The sequence below is a fragment of the Hemitrygon akajei genome, chromosome 23, assembly GCF_048418815.1.
Source record: "Hemitrygon akajei chromosome 23, sHemAka1.3, whole genome shotgun sequence".
NCBI lineage: Eukaryota > Metazoa > Chordata > Chondrichthyes > Myliobatiformes > Dasyatidae > Hemitrygon > Hemitrygon akajei.
This window is the reverse complement of record NC_133146.1, coordinates 45553110-45575780: the sequence shown is the minus strand read 5'-3', so window position 1 is coordinate 45575780 and position 22671 is coordinate 45553110. Positions and strand designations below refer to the sequence as shown.

The window sequence follows — 22671 nt, the reverse complement described above, 5'->3', positions numbered from 1 at the left end:
TTATTCTGGAAATGAGGGACATACTCCTTCACAATTCTGCACACGGTGGGTTCTTCAGAGGAGAGTGATTCTGCTAATGTACCCATTGGTTAAATGCCATAAATCATCAGGGTAAAGGACTGTTTCTAAAGTGATCAGTTAATGGGTAAGTTGCTGCCCTGAGATTAGTGGGTATAACTATATATTAAATGGTTTGTAGAGGTTGTCTTTCAATAAGGGTTAATATTCCAGGCCAATAAAGCCCCTGTTAAAGCAAAAATGAGAGAAAGCATAGAAATATCATTGAGACATGAGTCTGATTGAGTCATCCAAGAAACACAATGGCTCATTAAGAATATATCCTCCAGTATGCATTAGCAATTCTTCTTTCCTTGAAATGTTATAGAATTTTTACCAAGGGTGACCTGAACCAGTATGTAACATTGACTCTCATAAATAGAAACACTGACTTATGTTTGAAGATCATATAAAGATAAGCCAATTGTACCCAATGTAGCAGTGAAGAAACGTAACACCTCTTTGATAGTTTATTCCCAGCCTTCTGTCTTTTCAGACAAGGTAATGACAATACTTTGAGGCGAAAAACATACGGGGTGGGGTATTTTTGTGGAAAAAATCATCTACATAGATATCACATGTTCCTCATGCATGGGAACCATTATATACAAGTGTGGAAAGAATGTTGGCATAAGACACTTAAACATTACATGCAGAAAAGGAGTAAACATAATTCCTTAATCTTTGAAGCTTGGCCCCAAACATCTACTGTTTGATCTTTTCCATAGGTGCTGCCTGGCCTGCTGAGTTCCTCCAGCATTTTGTTTGTGTTACTTTGTATATCGAGTTTTATTTGACACCCGTCCATGATACAATATCAATAATGAAATCCACTGAAACTATGGGAGAGCATTGCAGATTAATATAATAATGACATGTGCCTCTGCATGAGCTCAGGAAGCCAGTAATCCTCTCATACACAAATTTTGAGCAGCCATTTATTTGGATCCAAATTCTGTTAATAAGCTATTTGTGTCATGACCGTAGTAATTTTATAAATTCATTACATCTCTGCTTTAAAACTCATGTCTCTGTATTTGAGGTAAATTCTTGCCTTAGGCCATCCTTTAATTATGTGGCTGAACACAAAAGACTAGTGTGACAAGTTGTACATCTTGGATGCTGCAAAATAAATATTTCATTCACAAATGTGTTAAAATATTATAAGCAAAATTAAAGAATTCAGATGTTGAATGGAAATGTAGTAGTCTTTTAAACTAACATATTAACCTTCCCGATTGACTCGAGAATATGTTAGCTTTGAAGGCTGATCATGGCATTGACCCAGCTTTACTACATCTAGGCTGTCGATAGCTACTTCCTTTTCTTCGGAGTTTCTGCAGGGGAATGAGAAAACAGTTTTGTTCCAATCTGTTGAAACCTAGGCAGCTCTATTGCCAAAGTACCTCCCTTGTTCATTCTCCACGATGTTGGAAATAATTGGTAAAGCTAGTAACAAAGGTGCCAACTTCCTGAAATTTGCTGCTTTTTGAACAGCCACTTTCTTGGAACTCTGTTACACCAGGTAATTAATCACAAGAAACAATTCTTAAAGAGGTGGCAACAGTAAGGAAGAACATTAGCCTGGAGGATGTGGAATCGATATGGGTAGAGCTGCATAACACTAAGGGGCAGAAAACACTGGTGGGAGTTGTGTACAGGACACCTAACAGTAGTAGTGAGGTTGGGGATGGCAATAAACAGGAAATTAGAAATGCGTGCAATAAAGGAACAGTAGTTATAATGGGTGACTTCAATCTACATATCGATTGGGTGAACCACATTGGTAAGGGTGCTGAGGAAGAGGATTTCTTGGAATGTATGCAGGATGGTTTTCTGAACCAACATGTCAAGGAACCAACTAGAGAGCAGGCCATTCTAGATTGGGTATTGAGCAATGAGGAAGGGTTAGTTAGCAATCTTGTCGTGCGAGGCCCCTTGGGTAAGAGTGACCATAATATGGTGGAATTCTTCATTAAGTTGGAGAGTGACATAGTTAATTCAGAAACAAAGGTTCTGAACTTAAAGAAGGGTAACTTTGAAGGTATGAGACATGAATTAGCTAAGATAGACTGACAAATGATACTTAAAGGGTTGACGGTGGATATGCAATGGCAAGCATTTAAAGATCACATGGATGAACTACAACAATTGTTAATCCCAGTTTGGCAAAAGAATAAACCAGAGAAGGGAAATTAGGGATAGTATCAAGTCCAAAGAAAAAACATATAAATTAGCAAAATAAAGCAGCACACCTGAGGACAGGGAGAAATTCAGAGACCAGCAGAGGAGGACAAAGGGCTTAATTAGGAAAGGGAAAAAAGATTATGAGAGAAAGCTGGCAGAGAACATAAAAACTGACTGTAAAAGCTTTTATAGATACGTGAAAAGAAAAAGATTGGTCAAGACAAATGTAGGTCCTTTACAGTCAGAAACAGGTGAATTGATCATAGGGAACAAAGACATGGCAGACCAATTGAATAACTACTTTGGTTCTGTCTTCACTAAGGAGGACATAAATAATCTTCCGGAAATAGTAAGGGACCGCGGGTCTAGTGAGATGGAGGAACTGAGGGAAATACATGTTAGTAGGGAAGTGGTGTTAGGTAAATTAAAGGGATTAAAGGCAGATAAATCCTCAGGGCCAGATGGTCTGCATCCCAGAGTGCTTAAGGAAGTAGCCCAAGAAATAGTGGATGCATTAGTGATAATTTTTCAAAACTCCTTAGATTCTGGATTAGTTCCTGAGGATTGGAGGGTGGCTAATGTAACCTCTACTTTTTAAAAAAGGAGGGAGAAAGAAACCGGTTAGTCTGACATCGGTGGTGGCGAAAATGCTAGAGTCGGTTATCAAAGATGTGATAACAGCACATTTGGAAAGAGGTGAAATCATTGGACAAAGTCAGCATCGATTTGTGAAAGGAAAATCATGTCTGACGAATCTTATAGAATTTTTTGAAGATGTAACTAGTAGTGTGGATGAGAGAGAGCCAGTGGATGTGGTATATTTAGATTTTCAAAAGGCTTTTGACAAGGTCCCACACAGGAGATTAGTGTGCAAACTTAAAGCACACGGTATTGGGGGTATGGTATTGATGTGGATAGAGAATTGGTTGGCAGACAGGAAGCAAAGAGTGTGAGTAAACGGGACCTTTTCAGAATGGCAGGCAGTGACTAGTGGGGTACCTCAAGGCTCAGTGCTGGGACCCCAGTTGTTTACCATATATACTAATGATTTAGACGAGGGAATTAAGTGCAGCATCTCCAAGTTTGTGGATGACACGAAGCTGGGCGGCGGTGTTAGCTGTGAGGAGGATGCTAGGAGGATGCAGGGTGACTTGGATAGGTTAGGTGAGTGGGCAAATTCATGGCAGCTGCAATTTAATGTGGATAAATGTGAGGTTATCCACTTTGGTTGCAAGAACAGGAAAACAGATTATTATCTGAACGGTGGCCGATTAGGAAAAGGGGAGATGCAACAAGACCTGGGTGTCATTGTACACCAGTCATTGAAGGTGGGCATGCAGGTACAGCAGACAGTGAAAAAGGCAAATGGTATGTTGGCATTCATAGCAAAAGGATTTGAGTACAGGAGCAGGGAGGTTCTACTGCAGTTGTACAAGGCCTTGGTGAGACCGCACCTAGAATATTGTGTGCAGTTTTGGTCCCCTAATCTGAGGAAAGACATTCTTGCCATAGAGGGAGTACAGAGAAGGTTCACCAGATTGATTCCTGGGATGGCAGGACTTTCATATGAAGAAAGATTGGATCGACTAGGCTTATACTCACTGGAATTTAGAAGATTGAGGGGGGATCTTATTGAAACGTATAAAATTCTAAATGAATTGGACAGGCTAGATGCAGGAAGATTGTTTCCGATGTTGGGGAAGTCCAGAACGAGGGGTCACAGTCAGGACTGAGATGAGGAAAACCTTCTTCACACAGAGAGTGGTGAATCTGTGGAATTCTCTGCCACAGGAAACAGTTGAGGCCAGTTCATTGGCTATATTTAAGAGGAAATTAGATATGGCCCTTGTGGCTAAAGTGATTAGGGGGTATGGAGAGAAAGCAGGTACAGGGTTCTGAGTTGGATGATCAGCCATGATCATACTGAATGGCGGTGCAGGCTTGAAGGGCCGAATGGCCTACTCCTGCACCTATTTTCTATGTTTCTATGTTTCTATGAAAGCAGCATCCATCATCAGAGGCCTCCACCACCCAGTTCATGCTCTCTTCTCATTGCTGCCACCAGGAAGAATGTATAAGACCCTAAGGACTCACATCACTAGACTCAGGAACAATTACTACCCCTAAACCATCAGGCTCTTGAACCAAAGGTGATAACTTCTCTCAACTTCACTTGCCCCATTATTGAAATGGACTCACTTTCAAGGACCGTTCATTTCATACTCTCGTTATTTATTGTTTACTTATTTATTATTATTATTATTTCTTTCTTTTTGTATTTGCATTTTGTTGTATTTTGCATTCTGGTTGAATGTTCAAGTTTGGCAGTCTTTCATTGATTCTGTTATGGTTATTATTCTCTAGATTTATTGAGTATGCCCACAAGAAACTGAATCTCAAGGTTGTATATGGTGACATATGTGTTGTTTCATAATAAATTTACTTTGAACTTTGAACTGTTGAATGAACCCATTGTGATATATCTTTGTAAATCACATCTACTGCACAGCACTACTTCTATGAGTAGTGTGAAATTTGCAAGTTATCTCTCTTGATTTCTTAGTTCTCTGACTTTAGGGAAGATTTCTGTGAAAGCTTGTTGTACATCATTGCATGTAGTTTCAATTCTACCATCTTGTGAAGGATTTTGTCTTGCTTCAGAATAGAGTCAGCAGAGAAGTACAGTACTGAATCAGACCCTTCAGCCCATCTAGTCCATACTGAAACCATTTAAACTGCTTATTCCTATAAACCTGCACCGGAACCATATCTCTCCTATGTCAGGATGCTGTTCATAGACTATAGCTCAGCATTTAATACCATCGTTCCCACTATCCTGATTGAGAAGTTGTAGAACATGGATCTCTGCACCTCCCTCTGTAATTGGATCCTTGACTTCCTAACTGAAAGACCACAGTCTGTGCAGATTGGTAATAGCATATCTTCCTCACTGACGATCAGCACTGGTGCACCTCAGGGGTGTGTGCTTAACCCACTGCTCTACTCTCTATAAGCACATGACTGTGTGGTTAGACATAGTTCAAATACCATATATGAATTTGCTGATGATACAACCAGGAGAGAGAAATGCCAACTACTGGAGTGATGCCGCAGCAACAACCTGGCACTCAACGTCAGTAAGACAACAGAGCTGATTGTGGACTTTAGGAAGTGTAAGGCGAGGGAATACATACCAATCCCCATAGAGGGATCAGAATTGGAGGAAGTGATCAGCTTCAAGTTCCTGGGTGTCAAGATCTCTGAGGATCTAACCTCGTCCCAACATATCGATGTAGTTATAAAGAAGGCAAGACAGCGGCTCTACTTTATTAGGAGTTTGAAGAGATTTGGCAGGTCAACAGATACACTCAAAAACTTCTATAGTTATACGGTGGAGAGCATTCTGACAGGCTGTATCACTCTCTGGCATGGAGGGGCTACTGCACAGGACTGAAAGAAGCTACAGCAGGTTGTAAATCTAGTCAGCTCCATCTTGGGTACTAGCCTACAAAAGTACCCAGGACATCTTTAAGGAGCGGTATCTCAGAAAAGCAGCGTCCATTATTAAGGACCTCCAGCACCCAGGGCATGCCCTTTTCACACTGTTACTATCAGGTAGGAGGTACAGAAGCCTGAAGGCACACACTCAGCAATTCAGCAACAGCTTCTTCCCCTCTGCCATTCGATTCCTAAATGGTCATTGAAGCTTTGGACACTATCTCACTTTTTTTTAATATACAGTATTTCTGTTTTTGCATGTTTTTTAAAAATATATTCAATATACGTAATTGATTTACTTGTTCATTTATTGTGTTTTATTTTATTTATTATTTTTCTCTCTGCTAGATTAAGTATTGCATTGGACTGCTGCTGCTAAGTTAACAAATTTCAAGTCACAGGCTGCTAATAATGAATTTGATTCTGATTCTGATTCATACTCTTACCATCCACATACCTGTGGAGGCCAGGTCATTGGGTGTACTTAAGGCAGAGATTGATGGGTTCTTGATTGAACATGGCATCAAAGGTTTCAGAGAGAAGGCCAGGAACTGGGGTTGAGGTGGAGATAGAAAAAAAAGATAAACCATGATTGACTGATGGAGCAGACTCAATGGGCCAGATGGCCTAATTCTGCTCTTACGTCTTATATCTATCCAAACTTCTCTTAAATGTTGAAATCAAGGACTGTATGCACCACTTGTGCTGGCAGCTCCTTCCACACTCTCATCACACTGTGAGTGAGGAAGTTTCCCCACAACTTTTCACCTTTCACCCTTAATCTGTGACCTCTGCTTCTAATCACAGTGGAATCCCATCAGATTTCCTTGTAAGAACACCTTGGTTTAGATATGTCTGCTGGTTTTCCTTCCACAGAATTAACCTCATTTGATGCCAGCTATATTGTATTCAACCGTGATTGTAACCTTGAATCTTACTGTCTCTCTGTTCCTGCATGGCTCAATTCACCCTGTCAATGGAGGTTTACTTCACAATCTTGTCCAGTATTTAAAAAATAATCCAAATTACACACTTTCAAATACACAAGATAGTTCCTTTCCAAGCACTTGTATTGTTCTCCTCATTATTTTTGATAACTGCAGTAAGCAACTTGGTCAGTAATTTCTCTGTTCCCCGCCTTGACCTTCACTACATCTACTTCCTTATATTTGCCATTCGCATTTTTAGTGTAGCTCTGTACAGTTCTGCATGCACCTTTGCATTTTCCTCTGCCTCACGTATGGATGGTCATTCCCACAGCCAAGCTCCAGGATCCCACAAATAATCCAATCGCTAGAGTTGAGTGAGTTCTTCAAATGTGTGAAATTGAAATTACTCCCTAACAGTCTTGCGTCCATCAAGGAAGTATCAAAGCATTTTCCCTGCTTCTGCTATTGTATAAATAACCACTGACTTTCATTTTAGGAGGATTGCAATGTGCTTGTAGTGCACCTAATGCATTCTCCAGGGTTTCATTTGAGAGTTTTATGGTTGTGGTGCAATTCTGTCCCCTTGTGAGCAGTGGCGTATAATAACATTTTTTTTTACTTTCATCTGCTCAAATTCATCTGCCACAGCCAGTTCTACATGCACTGTGAATTCTTCTGTCCACGTTCCTCCTCCTCTACTACTTGCCGTGAAAAATGCAGCAACTTGTATGGATTTATTTTTTTCCATCATATTCTCTCAGTTGAATCACACAGCTTGTTGTCTGTCGTCAGCAGGGTTGCCAACATCCTCGTTCAACATGAAGTAAAAGGTTTTCATTGGACTTTTTGTGTGTGCTGTTCATAGGTTGACCACAATATCCTAGGAGCTACACATGCTCAACGGAGCAAATGGTCACCTGTAACTATAAACATTGCTTGAAATGACTTAAATTAGTGATTGGAGGGAAAATACACTATTACTCAGGCTATGCCATTAAATACTAAAAAAAATGCCAATCCAGAATGAAATATATTAAATACTGCTGCAACATAAGATGCTGGAGGAACTCAACAAGTCAGACAGCATCTATGGAGGGAAATGGACAGTTGATGTTTAAGCTTGAAGCCATTCACTTTAATTCTGCAGACCTGCCTAGCCCACTGTCTTCCTCTAGCAAGTTGTGTTTTGCTCCAGAATCCAACATTTGCAGTCTCTTGTGTCTCTGTTAAAGGTTGGTATTCTTTTCATAAGGCTATACGGTCACACTTTAATCTCAGAGGCTGAATAATTTCTATTCCAGTGTGTCAGGAAGCTTCAGCATTTCCTCCCCATCCACTCTTAATAAACGTGCAACTCTGCAGTGTAAGGTTTATTTGGGAATCTCTCGGGTCTTGTGCATGTGCAATGCTAGCAGTAAAATCTGGGAGCTTTGCCAGGATAGGGATAGTGATTCAAAGATTCTTATAACTCAAAATGCCAATAACACTCTTTGAAATTGCAGTGAGTGCCAATAGCCTCAGGCTGATAACAAGCCAAAAATAGCATGAGACCTCAGCTTGGTCTCTGGGTTTCACACAATGATAAGGCTTGAGATTGGGTGGCTCACAAATACTCCAAACCAATAAAACATGGGAGCAGAATTAGGCCATTCAGCCCATCGAACCCCCAGATCTCATTCAACCCCGTACACTTGCCCTCTCACCATGGGTACTGAGATACCAGAGTCAACAGCAGTTGGGCAGCAAGGATCCAGATCTGACATTGTGTTGGCCCAAAGCTCTAGATCCAACATTGTGTGGGGTTCTCTAGCAGCAGGCTGAATGACAGGTTGATGATGAGAACGCCAACCCAACCTTAAAGGTATCTCGTTCTTGCCTTGCATCTAAAGCCACAGGCTCCACGGTGATTCTTCTAGGAACCACCTTTTCGGGTGGAACAAAGGCACAACCTGGTAGAGCTGAGGGCTCATAGCACCAGAGACTCGGGTACAATTCTGACCTTGGATAACGTCTGCCAAGAGTTTATGTATTCTCCCTGTGACATCCTAAATGCAGTTAGGTAGATTAACCTGGCACCATAAATTATAAGTAGTAAAATCTGGGAGGAGTTATTGAGAATGTGGGCAGAATAAAAAAATTAGATTAACTTGGATTAGAGAAAGTGGGTGATTGATGCTCAGCTTGGCTCGATAGACTAAAGGGCATGTTTCTATGCTATATCTCTTTATGACTCCATGACTGTATGGCATGGGATAAACTGGGTGAAGATGTGTCATTTCATAGTGCTGCTAAATGCCTTGGATTTCCCTGAATATGTTTTTAACAGAAAAATAAATGTCTTCGTCTATGTAATAAAAGGCAAGCAACTTTTCTTCCAGATAAGGCCATATTGTACAATACGGTGCAGTTGGCAACCTTGCTTGATGCAATCCATATATTATTACAATTGTGAAGGAAAAGATTGACTCAGGCCTGGCATCTAAATTTAATAATTTCACCAATCAGCACTTCTGATGCCATATCTCCCTTAATCATTCTCTGGGATACTGAAAACAATAAGCAGTTCAGAACATCAGCATAGGTACTTTAGTTAGGTGATAGTTTACAGAGCTAGTCGGCTTCCAACCACCATAAACATGTAAACAATCTGCTGATGCTAAAAATTCAAAGCAACACACACAAAATGCTGGAGGAACTCACCGGGCCAGGCAGCATTTAAGGAAAGAGTAAATAGTCGATGTTTCAGGCCGAGACACTTCATCAGGACTCATGCTGATGTGTGTGCACCTGTATTTGATTTTCTCTGTCCTTCCCCCCCCCCTCTCCTTTTGCACAAAAGCATTGTGATTATAGTCCTCATCTCAGTGTAACGAAGTAGTTATGGAAATATGGAAACACTCTCTTTCACTCATAAGCCACATTACCAGATGACCAGATTTTAGTACCTGCAGTCTCTTATGCCTCCACTTTCAAATTCTGGCTTGCTCTAGTACAAACCTATCATTTATCTGCATGCCAATGCACGTCCTCCAAAGCTATCTTCCTTAATACCTGCTTAACCTTGCAGGGTGGCTATTAATGTGTGTTACTGCTATGAAGAGTTGGCCTTTAAGTAGTGCAATACTGATTTGGTGCAGTGCATGCTATACTACCAGATTTAGTGTAAATTGGTGAAAATTACATTGGTAAAGATAGATAGGAATTCAAAGTTCATTTATTATCAAAGTATGTATACAATATACAACCTTGAGGCACCCATGAAACAAAGAAACCCCGAATAACCCACTTAAAAAATTACTGTCAAACACACAATGTGCAGAGAGTGGATAAAAAAAAATCATGCAAATGAATAACACAAGCAAATGGTATTCTGAACTGGAGTCCATAGAGTCCATCCACAGACCATTAGTTCAATGCAGAATGGAGCAGCAAGCTGAACCAGCCTGACCATTGCCTCGGGCCCAAAGCATTTGGTGCCAAAAACGAGATAAAGCTGTTGCACACTTGTTAGGAGTTGATATCCTAATCTTTTCAGAGAGAGCTGAAACAGTGTTATTGCACCGTGGCACAATATTTCAGTGCTCAAAAATGAAAAGAAAATGGATTTTCGCTCCAATAATTAACCCTTTATTTTGATTGAAAGGAAGTTTAAGTAGAAGTTAAAATATAGTTGCAAAGAAACATATTCCAATCATTGAGTTAAATGCCCTTGTTAAGTATTAGCGCAATATTTCTAAAATTCTGGAACTAAATTTCGGAGGCGGAATGGAATGTGACGCTGCTCCTTCCTAATCACTTGTGTGTGTATATATATATATATATTAATTTCTTCAATTATATTTTAGCACCAGGTGCTACTGAATGGAATGAGCTTGTTGGCAGATGGGTCCTTTTAAAATGGTGCAGTTTTGCCTGATGTTAAAATATAATTAAAGAGAAATATAAGCTTGGATATGCCAAGATTAAAATGATGAACGCCTTTCAAATAGAAATTTTGACAAAGATACTGAAGTTTAATTTATGGCCTCATTGATGGTCTTTCTGGCAAAATGTGATTTAACTAATGTCTTACAATTGATCCCTAAGGTATGGAAACATCACCAAGCTATTTTTAAAGAAATAATATTTTTAAATAATTTTTGAATTCTTCTTAGTTTACGGTTAAGTGATGAATTGATGGTATTCGTGTTTTCTCCAGTGAAGGTGTGGCGGGATAGGCCTAGCAATGAAGTGGTGCGGTTAGAAGTATCAATGTAGCTTACTAATGTTAAAATGGAGCAGTAACCTGTGGAGAAATTTACATTGAACTGTGATCATTCAATGTTGAAGAACCATTCTGGTATTTTTAATTAAACCACAAAGAACACATTGTTTAGTCACCATTTTTGTAGCAGGCCTCAATCTGAAATGCTCTGTGATTGACAGATTGTTGGATGGAAATGTCATCTTACTTTTTAAGGATTAATGCCCTGAAAAATACGAGTCTGTTTCTCTCCCAGATATAATTTTGTCTAAGATTTTGCAGTCAGTTGAAAACTAAATTGCATTTGGAGTCTAGTCTAGGTGAGCTCTAAAACTGTTAGTATCAGAGTTGGTGGGTTTTTCTGTTAGTATTATTGTTTAGAAAGTCAATTGGTACAAAATTTAGTTATGTAAATTAAGTTAACATAGAAACATAGAAAACCTACAGCACAATACAGGCCCTTCAGCCCACAAAGTTGAACATGTCCCTACCTTAGAAATTACTAGGCTTACCTATAGCCCTCTATTTTTCTAAGCTCCATGTACCTATCCAAAAGTCTTTTAAAAGACCCTGTCGTACCTGTCTCCACCACCATTGCCAGCAGCCCATTCCATGCACTCACCACTCTCTGCATAAAAAAACTTACCCCTGACATCCCCTCTGTACCTACTCCCCAGCACCTTAAACCTCTGTCCTCTTGTGGCAACCATTTCAGCCCTGGGAAAAAGCCTCTTAACTATCCACACAATCAATGCCTCTCATCATCTTATACACCTGTCAGGTCACCTCTCATTCTTCATCACTCCAAGGAAAAAAGGCTGAGTTCACTCAACATACTCTCATAAGGCATGCTCCCCAATCCAGGCAACATCTGTGTAAATCTCCTCTGCACCCTTTCTATGGCTTCCACATCCTTCCTGTAGTGAGGTGGTCAGAACTGAGCACAGTACTCCAAGTGGGGTCCGAGCAGGGTTCTATATAGCTGCAACATTACATCTCGGCTCCTAAATTCAATTCCATGATTGATGAAGGCCAATACACTGTACACCTTCTTAACCACAGAGTCAACCTGCGCAGCTGCTTTGAGTGTCCTATGGACTTGGACCCCAAGATCCCTCTGATACTCCACACTGTCAAGAGTCTTAACATTAATACTATATTTTGCCATCATATTTGGCCTACCAAAATGGACCACCTCACGCTTATCTGGGTTGAACTCCATCTGTCACTTCTCAGCCCAGTTTTGTATCCTATCAAAGTCCCTCTGTAACTTCAGACAGCCCACCACACTATCCACAACACCTCCAACCTTTGTGTAATCAGAAAATTTACTAACCCATCCCTCCACTTCCTCATCTGGGTCATTTATAAAACTCACGAAGAATAAGGGTCCCAGAACAGATCCCTGAGGCACTCCACTAGTGACTGACCTCCATACAGAATATGACCCATCTACAACCACTCTTTGCCTTCTGTGGGCAAGCCAGTTCTGGATCCACAAAGCAATGTCCCGTTGGATCCCATGCCTCCTTACTTTCTCAATAAACCTTGCATGGGGTACCTTATCAAATGCCTTGCTGAAATCCATATATACTACATCTACTGCTCTTCCTTCATCAATGTGTTTAGTCACATCCTCAAAAAATTCAATCAGGGATCGTAAAGCACGACCTGCCCTTGACTAAGACATGCTGACTATTCCTAATCATATTATACCTCTCCAAATGCTCATAAATCCTGCCCCTCAGGATCTTCTCCATCAACTTACCAACCAGTGAGGTAAGACTCACTGGTCTATAATTTCCTTGGCTATCTCTTCTCCCTTTCTTGAACAACATCCGCAACCCTCCAATCCTTCGGAACCTCTCCCATCCCCATTGATGATGCAAAGATCATTGACAGAGACTCAGCAATATCGTCCCTTGCCTCCCACAATAGCCTGGGGTGCATCTCATCTGGTCCCGGTGACTTATCCAACTTGATGCTTTCCAAAAGCTCCAGCACATCTTCTTTCTTAATATCTACATGCTTAAGCTTTTCAGTCTGTTGCAAGTCATCACTACAATCACCAAGATCCTTTTCCATAGTGAATACTGAAGTAAAGTATTCATTAAGTACCTCTGCTGTTTCCTCCGGTTCCATACACACTTTACCACTGTCACACTTGATAGGTCCTATTTTTTCACGTCCTACCCTCTTGCTCTTCACATACTTGTAGAATGCCTTGGGGTTTTCCTTAATCCTGCCCACCAAGGCCTACTCATGGCCCCTTCTTGCTCTCCTAATTTCCTTCTTAAGCTCCTTCCTAATAACCTTATAAAACTTCTAGATCTCTAACATTACCTAGCTCTCTGAACCTTCTGTAAGCTATTCTTTTCTTGTTGTCTAGATTTATTACAGCCTTTGTACACCACAGTTCGTGTACCTTGCCATAACTTCCCTGTCTTATTGGAACATACATATGCAGAACTCCACTACAAATATCCCCTGAACATTTGCCACATTTCTTCCATAATTTTCCCTGAGAACATGTTTTCAATTTAAGCTTCCAATTTCCTGCCTGATAGCCTCATAATTCCCTTTACTCCAATTAAACTCTTTTCTAACTTGTCTGTTCCTATCTCTCTCCAATGCTATTATAAAGGACATAGAATTATGATCACTATCTCCAAAATGCTCTCCCACTGAGAGATCTGACACCTGACCAGGTTCATTTCCCAATAACAAATCAAGTACAGCCTCTGCTCTTGTAGGCTTATCTACATATTGTGTCAAGCAACTTCCTGAACACACCTAAACCCCTTGCTGTAGGGAGATGCCAATCGATATTTGCGAAATTAAAATCTCCCATCACGACAGCTCTATTATTATTACACCTTTCCAGGATCTGTTTCCCTATTTGCTCCTTGATATTCCTGTTATTATTGGGCAGCCTATAAAAAACACCCAGTAAAGTTATTGACCCCTTCATGTTCCTAACCCCCACCAACAGAGACTCTGTAGACAATCCCTCCATGGCGTCCACCTTTTCTGCAGCCGTGACACTATCTCTGATCAACAATCCCATGCCCCCACCTCTTTTGCCTCCCTCCCTGTCCTTTCTGAAACATCTAAAACCTGGCACTTGAAGTAACCATTCCTGTCCCTGAGCCATCCAAGTCTCTGTAATGGCCACCACCTCATATCTCCAAGTACTGATCCACACTCTAAGCTCATCCGCTTTGTTCACAACACTCCTTGCTTTAAAATATTCACATCTCAAACCAAAAGTCGCATCTCAAACCTTTGGTCTGAGCGCGTCCCTTCTCTATCACCTGCCTATCCTCCGTCTCACACTGTCTACAAGCTTTCTCTATTTGTGAGCCAACCAGCCCTTCTTCCGTCTCTTCAGTTAGGTTCCCACCTCCTAGCAATTCTAGTTTAAACTCTCCTCAATAACCTTAGCAAACCTCCCTGCCAGGATATTGGTCCCCCTCGGATTCAAGTGTAACCTGTCCTTTTTGTACAGGTCATACCTGCCCCAAAAGAGATCCCAATGATCCAGAAATATGAATCCCTCGTCCCTTCTCCAATCCCTCAGCCACACATTTATCCTCCACCTCACTCTAATCCTATAATCACTGTCGCGTGGCACTGGCAGTAATCCAGAGCTTACTACCTTTGAGGTCCTGTTTCTCAGCTTCTTTCCTAACTCCCTTAGTCTGTTTTCAGGACCTCCTCCCTTTTCCTACCTATGTCGTTGGTACCAATGTGTACCACGACCTCTGGCTGTTCACCTTCCCATTTCAGGATATTGTGGATGCGATCAGGATCATCCCGGACGGTGGCACCTGGGAGGCAAACTACCATCTGTGTTTCTTTCCTGTGTCCACAGAATCGCCTGTTTGCCCCCTACCTATAGAGTCACCTATCACTGCTGCTATCCTCTTCCTTTCCCTACCCTTTTGAGCCACATGGCCAGACTGTGTGCCAGAGGCATGGCCACTGTTGCTTCCCCCAGGAAGGTCATTCCCTCTCAACAGTACTCAAACAGGAATACTTGTTGTTAAGGTGGACAGTTACAGGGTACTCTCTAGTATCTGAATTTTGCCCTTCCCTCTCCTGACTGTTACCCACTTATCTGTCTCCTGAGGCCCTGGTGTGACTACTTGCCTACAGCTCCTCTCTATCATCTCCTCACTTTCTCTGACCAGATGAAGGTCATCGAGCTGCATCTCCAGTTCCCTAACCCATTCCCTAACGAGCTGCAGCTTGATGCACCTGGCGCAGATGTGGCCATCCGGGAGGCTGCGAGTCTCCCAGACATCCCACATCTGACACGCAGTACAGAACATTGGCCTCACAGACATACTTCCTGTTTCTATTCTTCACAGGTAATTTACCTCGCCTCGACCCGTTATCACTGAAGCCCCTTTGAACCACAGCCCTCCTACTCTGTCTCCCTGTACTCAGTCGCCTGTTGCTCCGATGCCCGCTCTATAAAACTGTCTTTTTTCAAATCCTTCCCGCCGGTCTAACTCACTGATGTCCAAATGCTTGTGCAGTTGTGCCTCGATATTTATTTATATTTGACTTTTTGTTGCAGTTGAATCACATTACATGCAATCTAAGTACCACACAGCTGCTTTAGTACATATTTAAAAAGTTAATATTTTTGTTAAGTGGCAACCAGAAGAATGTTTTTCACGTCTTATTGTTATCTCAGTAGTTTGTGTCAAGCAAATGAGTATTCCTATAGTTAATTTATTTAACTCAATTGACATTACCTGGATTGGTACAACTTGAAGAGCTCTTTGGTGGGAGTGAGAAAGCAGAAACATTAGCAGGTATAGAAACCAAAAAATTTAAAAAAAATATTTCTAAAATGTTGACGTAACTGAAAAGCCTGCAGTTATATCTCCCTAATTGGCCTAAAAGCGATGGATAACCACATAATTGAATAGTTACAGTACATTTCCACAGAACTATTGCACAGGCAATTTCAGGGCTGGACTTTGAGTTGATAACGGAAGGACAATACATCTCCAAGTCAGAATGGTATTTAACTTGATAGGAGACTTCTGTTGTTAGGGTTCACATGTATCTATTGTCATTTTCCTTTCAGGTAGCTGACGTTGTGAGTCTGAGAGAGTACTGTGAAGAAGCCTTTGAGAATAGACAATGTGCATTTTCTGAATAATGGTACATACTTGGAGCCATGATTTACTTGTGGTGGAGGAAGTGAATGTTGAGTGGGGGCAATAAAGTGTCAGGTGCATTGCTCACAGATATGGTAGGAAAATGAAGTTTAGAAGGACAATGCTCTTCCCTAGGAGGCTGGCTTTTTTATGATTAAAACATCATAGTTCAATAACTTGTAATGAGTGCTTTCCTTGCCCGAGGAAACTACATTACAGCATGTAAATGTATGGAGAATTAAGTAATTGAAACTTTATTGCTTAAAAATTCATTGGTAATTTTCTTTCTTTAAACTATGCAATTTTCTTTCTTTAAACTATGGTTTCTCTGAAAACCCTGAACTCTTATGGTATGATTAATGTTTTCTTATCAGCTGTCATTGAAGACATTAGACAAAAACAGCTTTTGTAATGAACAGCAATTTGTTGTTTTGTTGAAATTATTGTTTTTACACTGTTCAAATGTTTTTGTTGATGCTTTTTTTATATTTTACTGTCTTGCATCCAAATCTAAGTGATTAAAAATATTTGGTAATGAACCAATAACTTGTGTACAGCATATTGTAAGATCCTTGAGGCTTTCTTAAATTTGTTATTTCTATTCATGAACTTTACCCCATTTGTTAGAAAGGTCAATTATTAATTATTCTGTTTATGTTAATATTTTTAATAAATAGAAGATTGAAATACAAACTTATAATTTTGAATCCTTTCTTTTACAAATTCAAGAAGGTTCTCTGGAATATCTCAAACCATAATACCCTTGACTAACCCTCAATATCAGTGTGGAATAAAACTAAAAATACTACCTAAGGGAGTCACTTATCTAAATCCTAATATGGTACTTTTCATGAAAACTGCAGCTACAATTGTTAGTTTTCATTCTAGACAAATTTGACTGAGGGCTATGCTAAAACATAAGGAAAACGATGCCAGTAGAGAATTTTGAATATATAATCCAATCTAAAAATACTATTATAACATGTTTATGTTTGCTTTGCTGAAAATACTGATAGGCATCTGGGAACTTTACTTAATACAGTTTACAAACCTGAAAGGTGAAATCACCAACTATTTTCTTTGCTGCCAAAACGTGGCCCATTGTGACTTGGTTATCCTTAATTTCCCTTGGACAGAGTCTTTTTTTAAGAGGCAGTTGGATTGAATCACAGTGCTGTGGGCTTTCGAATTCCATGTAGACCTGGTTGGGAATGGATAACAGATTCCTCCCCTGAAGGCCATTGGAGAATGAGATGAGTTTTTATAAAAGTCAGGCAATTTTGCAGCTGCTGTTATTTATATTAGCTATTTAATCCAGATTTATTTATTTAACTGAATTAAATAAACCAGCTGTTGTGGTAGCAACTGAGAGTTAACCACTCTGTTACTGTACTCATTTCTGATGTTGGCATTTGTAAACTATTACATATTGACAGAAATCTTGTAGGGATTACGTAAAAGGTACGGCAGAGAAGCAGGACATGCAGCCCTACTTGGGTTTTTGGCTTCATTCAAATCTCATGACTTTCTCAGTTATCAGTGTAGCCCTTTATTACCTCTTCGCTCACACTTTCCAGGCTCATCTTAAAAGTATGTATGTTTTGTTTTTGTTTTCTATTTCAACTACTCCCTGCCTCTACAATTCAATAGTTCAAAACCAAGAATGAAACCTAATTCAGAGTATATGAAGACTAATGAATGGTAACATGGAAATAAACTTGGATCATTATGATTCAAGGTAAGTTGTTTAGTGGTTTGAAAACAATTCTGTTAAGTTGAAACTAATTCTAGAATTTAATGGAAATTGCAAGAATTGAATCTTCCCTTGTATAGAGTCATCGAGTCATCATGACAGCCCAGAAGTGGGTTATTTAGCCCATCTAGTGTGTGCCAAGCCATTTAAGCTACTTACTCCCATCAGCCTGCACTGGGACCGTAGCCCTTCATACCTCTACTATCCATGTACCTATCAAAACTTCTCTTAAACTTTGAAATCGAGCTCACATGCGCCACATGTGGTGGCAGCTCGTTCCACACTCTCACGATCCTCTGAGTGAAGAAGTTTCCCCTCACGTTCCCCTTAAACATTTCAGCTCTGTGACTTGGGATTCTTGGCATCAGAAAGATTAATTTGGATCATTAATTGTTTGCTCAGCAATATACTTCACCTCAATATTGTTCTGTACTATAGTTTGTGCAGATATCTTAGTGTGTGCAACATAATTTAAATCAATAGAAAATGGTGGTGGTGGCATTGAGTGATGGGTGGTTGGAGACCTATATAAAATTTAGGTTTGTCAGGTTTAATTAGCTTAGAAAAAAATAAGGGTTGTGTTTTACTGATTATTTTCTAATGGAAATTGACATTTGTGCTTTGATGGAAAAGTAGCTCTGCTGAGTGTATCATGATTGTTGATATGAGGTGAAATGTCTTCATGTCTGTATATTTAAAGTGTTGTGGCCACAGGTATAGAGAATACAAGATGGACTGCAGCACCTACCAGGTCTAACCTTTAAACACTCCTCTAGCTCTATTCACTGAAAAGTATTGAACTAATAATGTCAGACTTCGAAAGCTTTCTCTGTCTTGTCACCCTGACTTTATTGATCATTATATCACGGCAGATATTATCATGGAAATACATAATCACAAAAAGACTATGACATTTAAGAGAATAGGCAACTAGTATCTTCTTGTGGTTAGTGTTGATAAATAATTATGGCCTTAGAAACAAAGCTGATACTCTGAGTGAGTTAAAGACAACACACACAAAATGCTGGAGTAACTCAGCACATTAGGCAGCATCGACAAAAGGGAATAAACAGTCGGCGATTTGAGTTGAGACCCTTCATGAGGACTGGAATGGAAGCCAGAATAGGAAGGTGATGGGAGGGAAAGCAGTATAAGCTTGCAGGTGATGGGTAAAGCCAAGTGTGTGGGTATGGGGAGGGGGAATGAAATGAGAAGCTGAACAGGTGACCGAGAAAATGAGTAAGAGTGTTATTAATCACTAAATGTATCTAATGCTCTTGTTTGTTCAAGCTCTACAATTATTTTTCACTATTGACAAGTCAATATGTCAATAATACTTTATTTCCTTGCCATTCCTCTCCGGGGCCACAATGAATTAGATGCAGGTAATATGCAGTCACATTCAGGAACATTAATGTAAAGCACCAGATCCTCTTTCATTAATGCATTGATCTTTTTGTGTTTTGCAAGGCTACATTGGAAGAGATGACTTTCTATTCTAATCCCAATCCCTGGACTGATTTCCCTAGATATAGTAAAGCTAATAGGACTTGATGTTTCAATCCCTATGATAAGTTGGCACTCTCGATGTTGGCAGTGGGCTTGGAGTGGTGACAAGGAGGGTAGCTTCCTCATCAGGGTCATCAATTGGGCACCCTCCTTCTTTGACTTTTTGTCAATAAGCCCTTGACGTCTCCAGAGGGCTCAACGGTGCTACCTGGCGTCCCAGATACACCCCCCTCAGTTCCGTACCATCCTGTCTTCATCTTGCAGCCCAGTTGTTGTCTTTCCTTTTAATCCAAATCCAATTACTGCTTTCTTCTGCTGCATTTGACAAGGACTTGACTGCTTGTTGGAGTGAATAACCCTTCACCCCCATCTTCTTCAATGGACTGGTGGTAGATGTAGCCATGAATCCCCTGCATCCCATTTCTCCAAGGAAAATCTTGGTCTTCCAACAGTTCTGGGGCAGCTTCAGTTGCCAATTCAGAGTACTTTTTTCTCTCATAAGCTTCTTCAACGCCATCTTCCCATGGTACTGTCAGTTCCACAACATATACCAGCTTGGCTGTTGTGGACCACAGGACCATGTCTAGGCAGAGTGTTGTAGCCACAATGTCTGGGGGAAACACAAGCTTTTTTTCAAGTCCACGTCCATTTCCCAATCCCGAGCAACCTGCAGAATGCTTACCTCTTTTGATGTTATATGGTGCTCTGGAGGTTGGCCTACTGGTACAGATCGTCTGATGTGAACATTTCTTGCCAATGTGTGTGGGAGAACATTTGTGGTAATTCACCTCTGTTCCAAGATTGATGCCAGCTGTCTGAGAACTTGGTTATGCCGCCAAGTATACCGCCCCTGGCTGAGGCTCATTGTGCATCCTGTTAAAATGTGCCTCGATGATCCAGGTGCTTGACAAAGAGAGCAAGTGGGGTCTTCTCTCCACCACTGGTTCAGGTTCTGGGGTGTGGGTAGGAGGTCATAAGTGGCTCTGATGACCAAACTTAGCCGAGATCCCTCCATCTCCCAGATGTCACGCCAACAGAGTTTCCTCTTTTCCAGGCTCTCCCAATTAGTCCATTGGTCCTGTGTGGCCATTAAGATTGCCCTGGCGTGTTGCTCTGCCTCCTCCTGTCTTCTCACCTCCTCCACCATGAGCCGTCTCTTCTGCACTGATGTTGCCTTGTGCCATTGAGGAGCCTTTGAGACGAGCCCGAGCCTGGCTCTCCCAAGTTGGACTTGGCCAACCACATCCCTGAAGCAAAGAGCAGACTTAACACTCTGTACCTCTTCAGATGGGGTCCACTTCCTCACCGTTGCCGCATGGGGGCCACTGTTCGAATAACAATATCTTCAGATTCAGTGAAGGTCATTATCAACCTTGCTTTGGTGCATTTGAATTCTTCCACAAGACTTGCAATTGGTAATTCTAATTTGCTGTTCCCGTACAGTCCAAAAGTACTTAAGCATTTTTGAAGTCCAAGCCACTGTTTCACATGTGTGCTGATCACTCTTTCGAGCATTATATTTGACACATTATTTTCAGTGTACACAGTCAAGTGAAGCAATATTCATAGAATGGATTAGCAAAAGAAAATAGCAATGAAATAACATTGTAGGCTGATGTTGTGAATCACTATAGAATCAACCGTTGTACAATTCATTAAGATATACTGAGTGCTGTCTACAAGGTTCATATTGAATGCTCTCTACAATTTTGAAGCTCATCGATCTAGGCTAGTGCCCAAGTTAATACAGGTTAATCCTATTAAGTCTGCTGTCGTAAATACTGTAACTTCAATAAAGTGTGCACATGTGTGTGCTTGGAATAAGAGCATGTAAAACTGCATAATGATACAAGATTTCCTCTGTAAGGTACATGTAGAAACATCAGAAATGTTCTTTTTTTCCATTATTTCTATAAATGTGCTTCAAATGATGTTTATGATTTTGCTAGAAGTTCTGATCAGAGGAAATTTTCACAAGTACGTTTAAAATCTTGATACAGACGTTGAACTGAAAATTTCTTTCTCTTCTTTGTTCGTTTCACAGTCTCTTAGAACTAGGTACAAATATGCCTTGGGTGGATTTGGATGGCAGCCAGAGAAACTGATATGTAACATTGCTCGATTTGTGCTGCAGTGTCTTTGATATTCTGCTGCTAAGCTGGAAACTGTAAAGAGATGATTTAATACTGATGTGAAATTGCAGTATGGAATTCAGCAGTGCTACTAAATGAACATCAAATTTCTGTACATATTGTACTTCCTCTGTGCAATTTAGTAGTGAGTATTATTATGTTGCAATGGTTTATCACCAACTTAGAATTGACAAAAAATGTCCCATTGTAATTCTTGCAGATCATAACAATGTTTATTTTTGAAGGGCCTTTAACGGTAAGGGATTTGACATATGCAAATAACAATAAATATTCCAAAAATGAAGACAAAGTTTTGAAAGGGATTTTTAGAGACCAATACAATGCAAATAACAGCTCTCCCAACACTTTTGAGATGGACGGGTTAGGCACAGGAGGCTCAAGTTTAAATCCCAGGATCAACAGCAGGAATAGACAATGCAACAGGAACATGCAATCAATGCGCAACCAAACTAAGGGGTATATAACTATGAAAATTTCCATTTTAATAGCTCCAGATCCAGACTGTGTACCTGGTGCCAATTTTAACATACAGTGATCCACAAACACGAGAAGATCTGTAAATGCCAGAAATCCAAAGCAACCAAAGGCTCTTGCCCCGAAATGTTGACTGTTTACCCTTTTCCATAAAATGTTGCCTGGCCTGCTAAGTTCCTCCAGCATTTTGTGCATGTTTCTTTGAAATACAGTGGCTGTTAATTTGATTATTGTAAAATAAAAATCAGGTGTATAGTATTTATTTTGCACTGTTACAGTTTGTAAATCACTATAGAATGTGGCAGGGGTGCAGCAGATCCTTACTTCAAGCACTGTGAAGCCAAGCCAACAGTCCTTAAGGAGACCATTGGAGGGTGCTGTTGAAGTCTTGAATTTCTTGTTCTGTACTTAATCTATTGTAGGTCAAGTAGGAGCAGGATGGCATCTATCAGATGGCCAATAATAATACAGGCTTCTCTTGACCCCTGCTAGTGCTCTAATAAGATAACTCCTAAACCCCAGCCCTTCAAAACTTGGCTGAAACTTCTAGATCACAAAATGTTGTTCAACAGGCTGTAAGACCATGGAGGTTGCTCTACCCATTGTCAACCAGTATGAGCCCAAAGAGTTTGGTAGACCAGCTTTCTGTCTGTATTTTCATTAGCTAGTATAATAAATGGTCAGTTCTGTG

The 22671-nt window shown here is 40.4% G+C and overlaps 1 protein-coding gene across 1 annotated transcript in view; it reads left to right on the top strand.

Moving 5' to 3' along the window:
• Positions 1 to 22671, top strand: part of tcerg1l (transcription elongation regulator 1 like) — a 589782-nt gene that overhangs the window by 93677 nt on the left and 473434 nt on the right. The window lies entirely within an intron of this gene.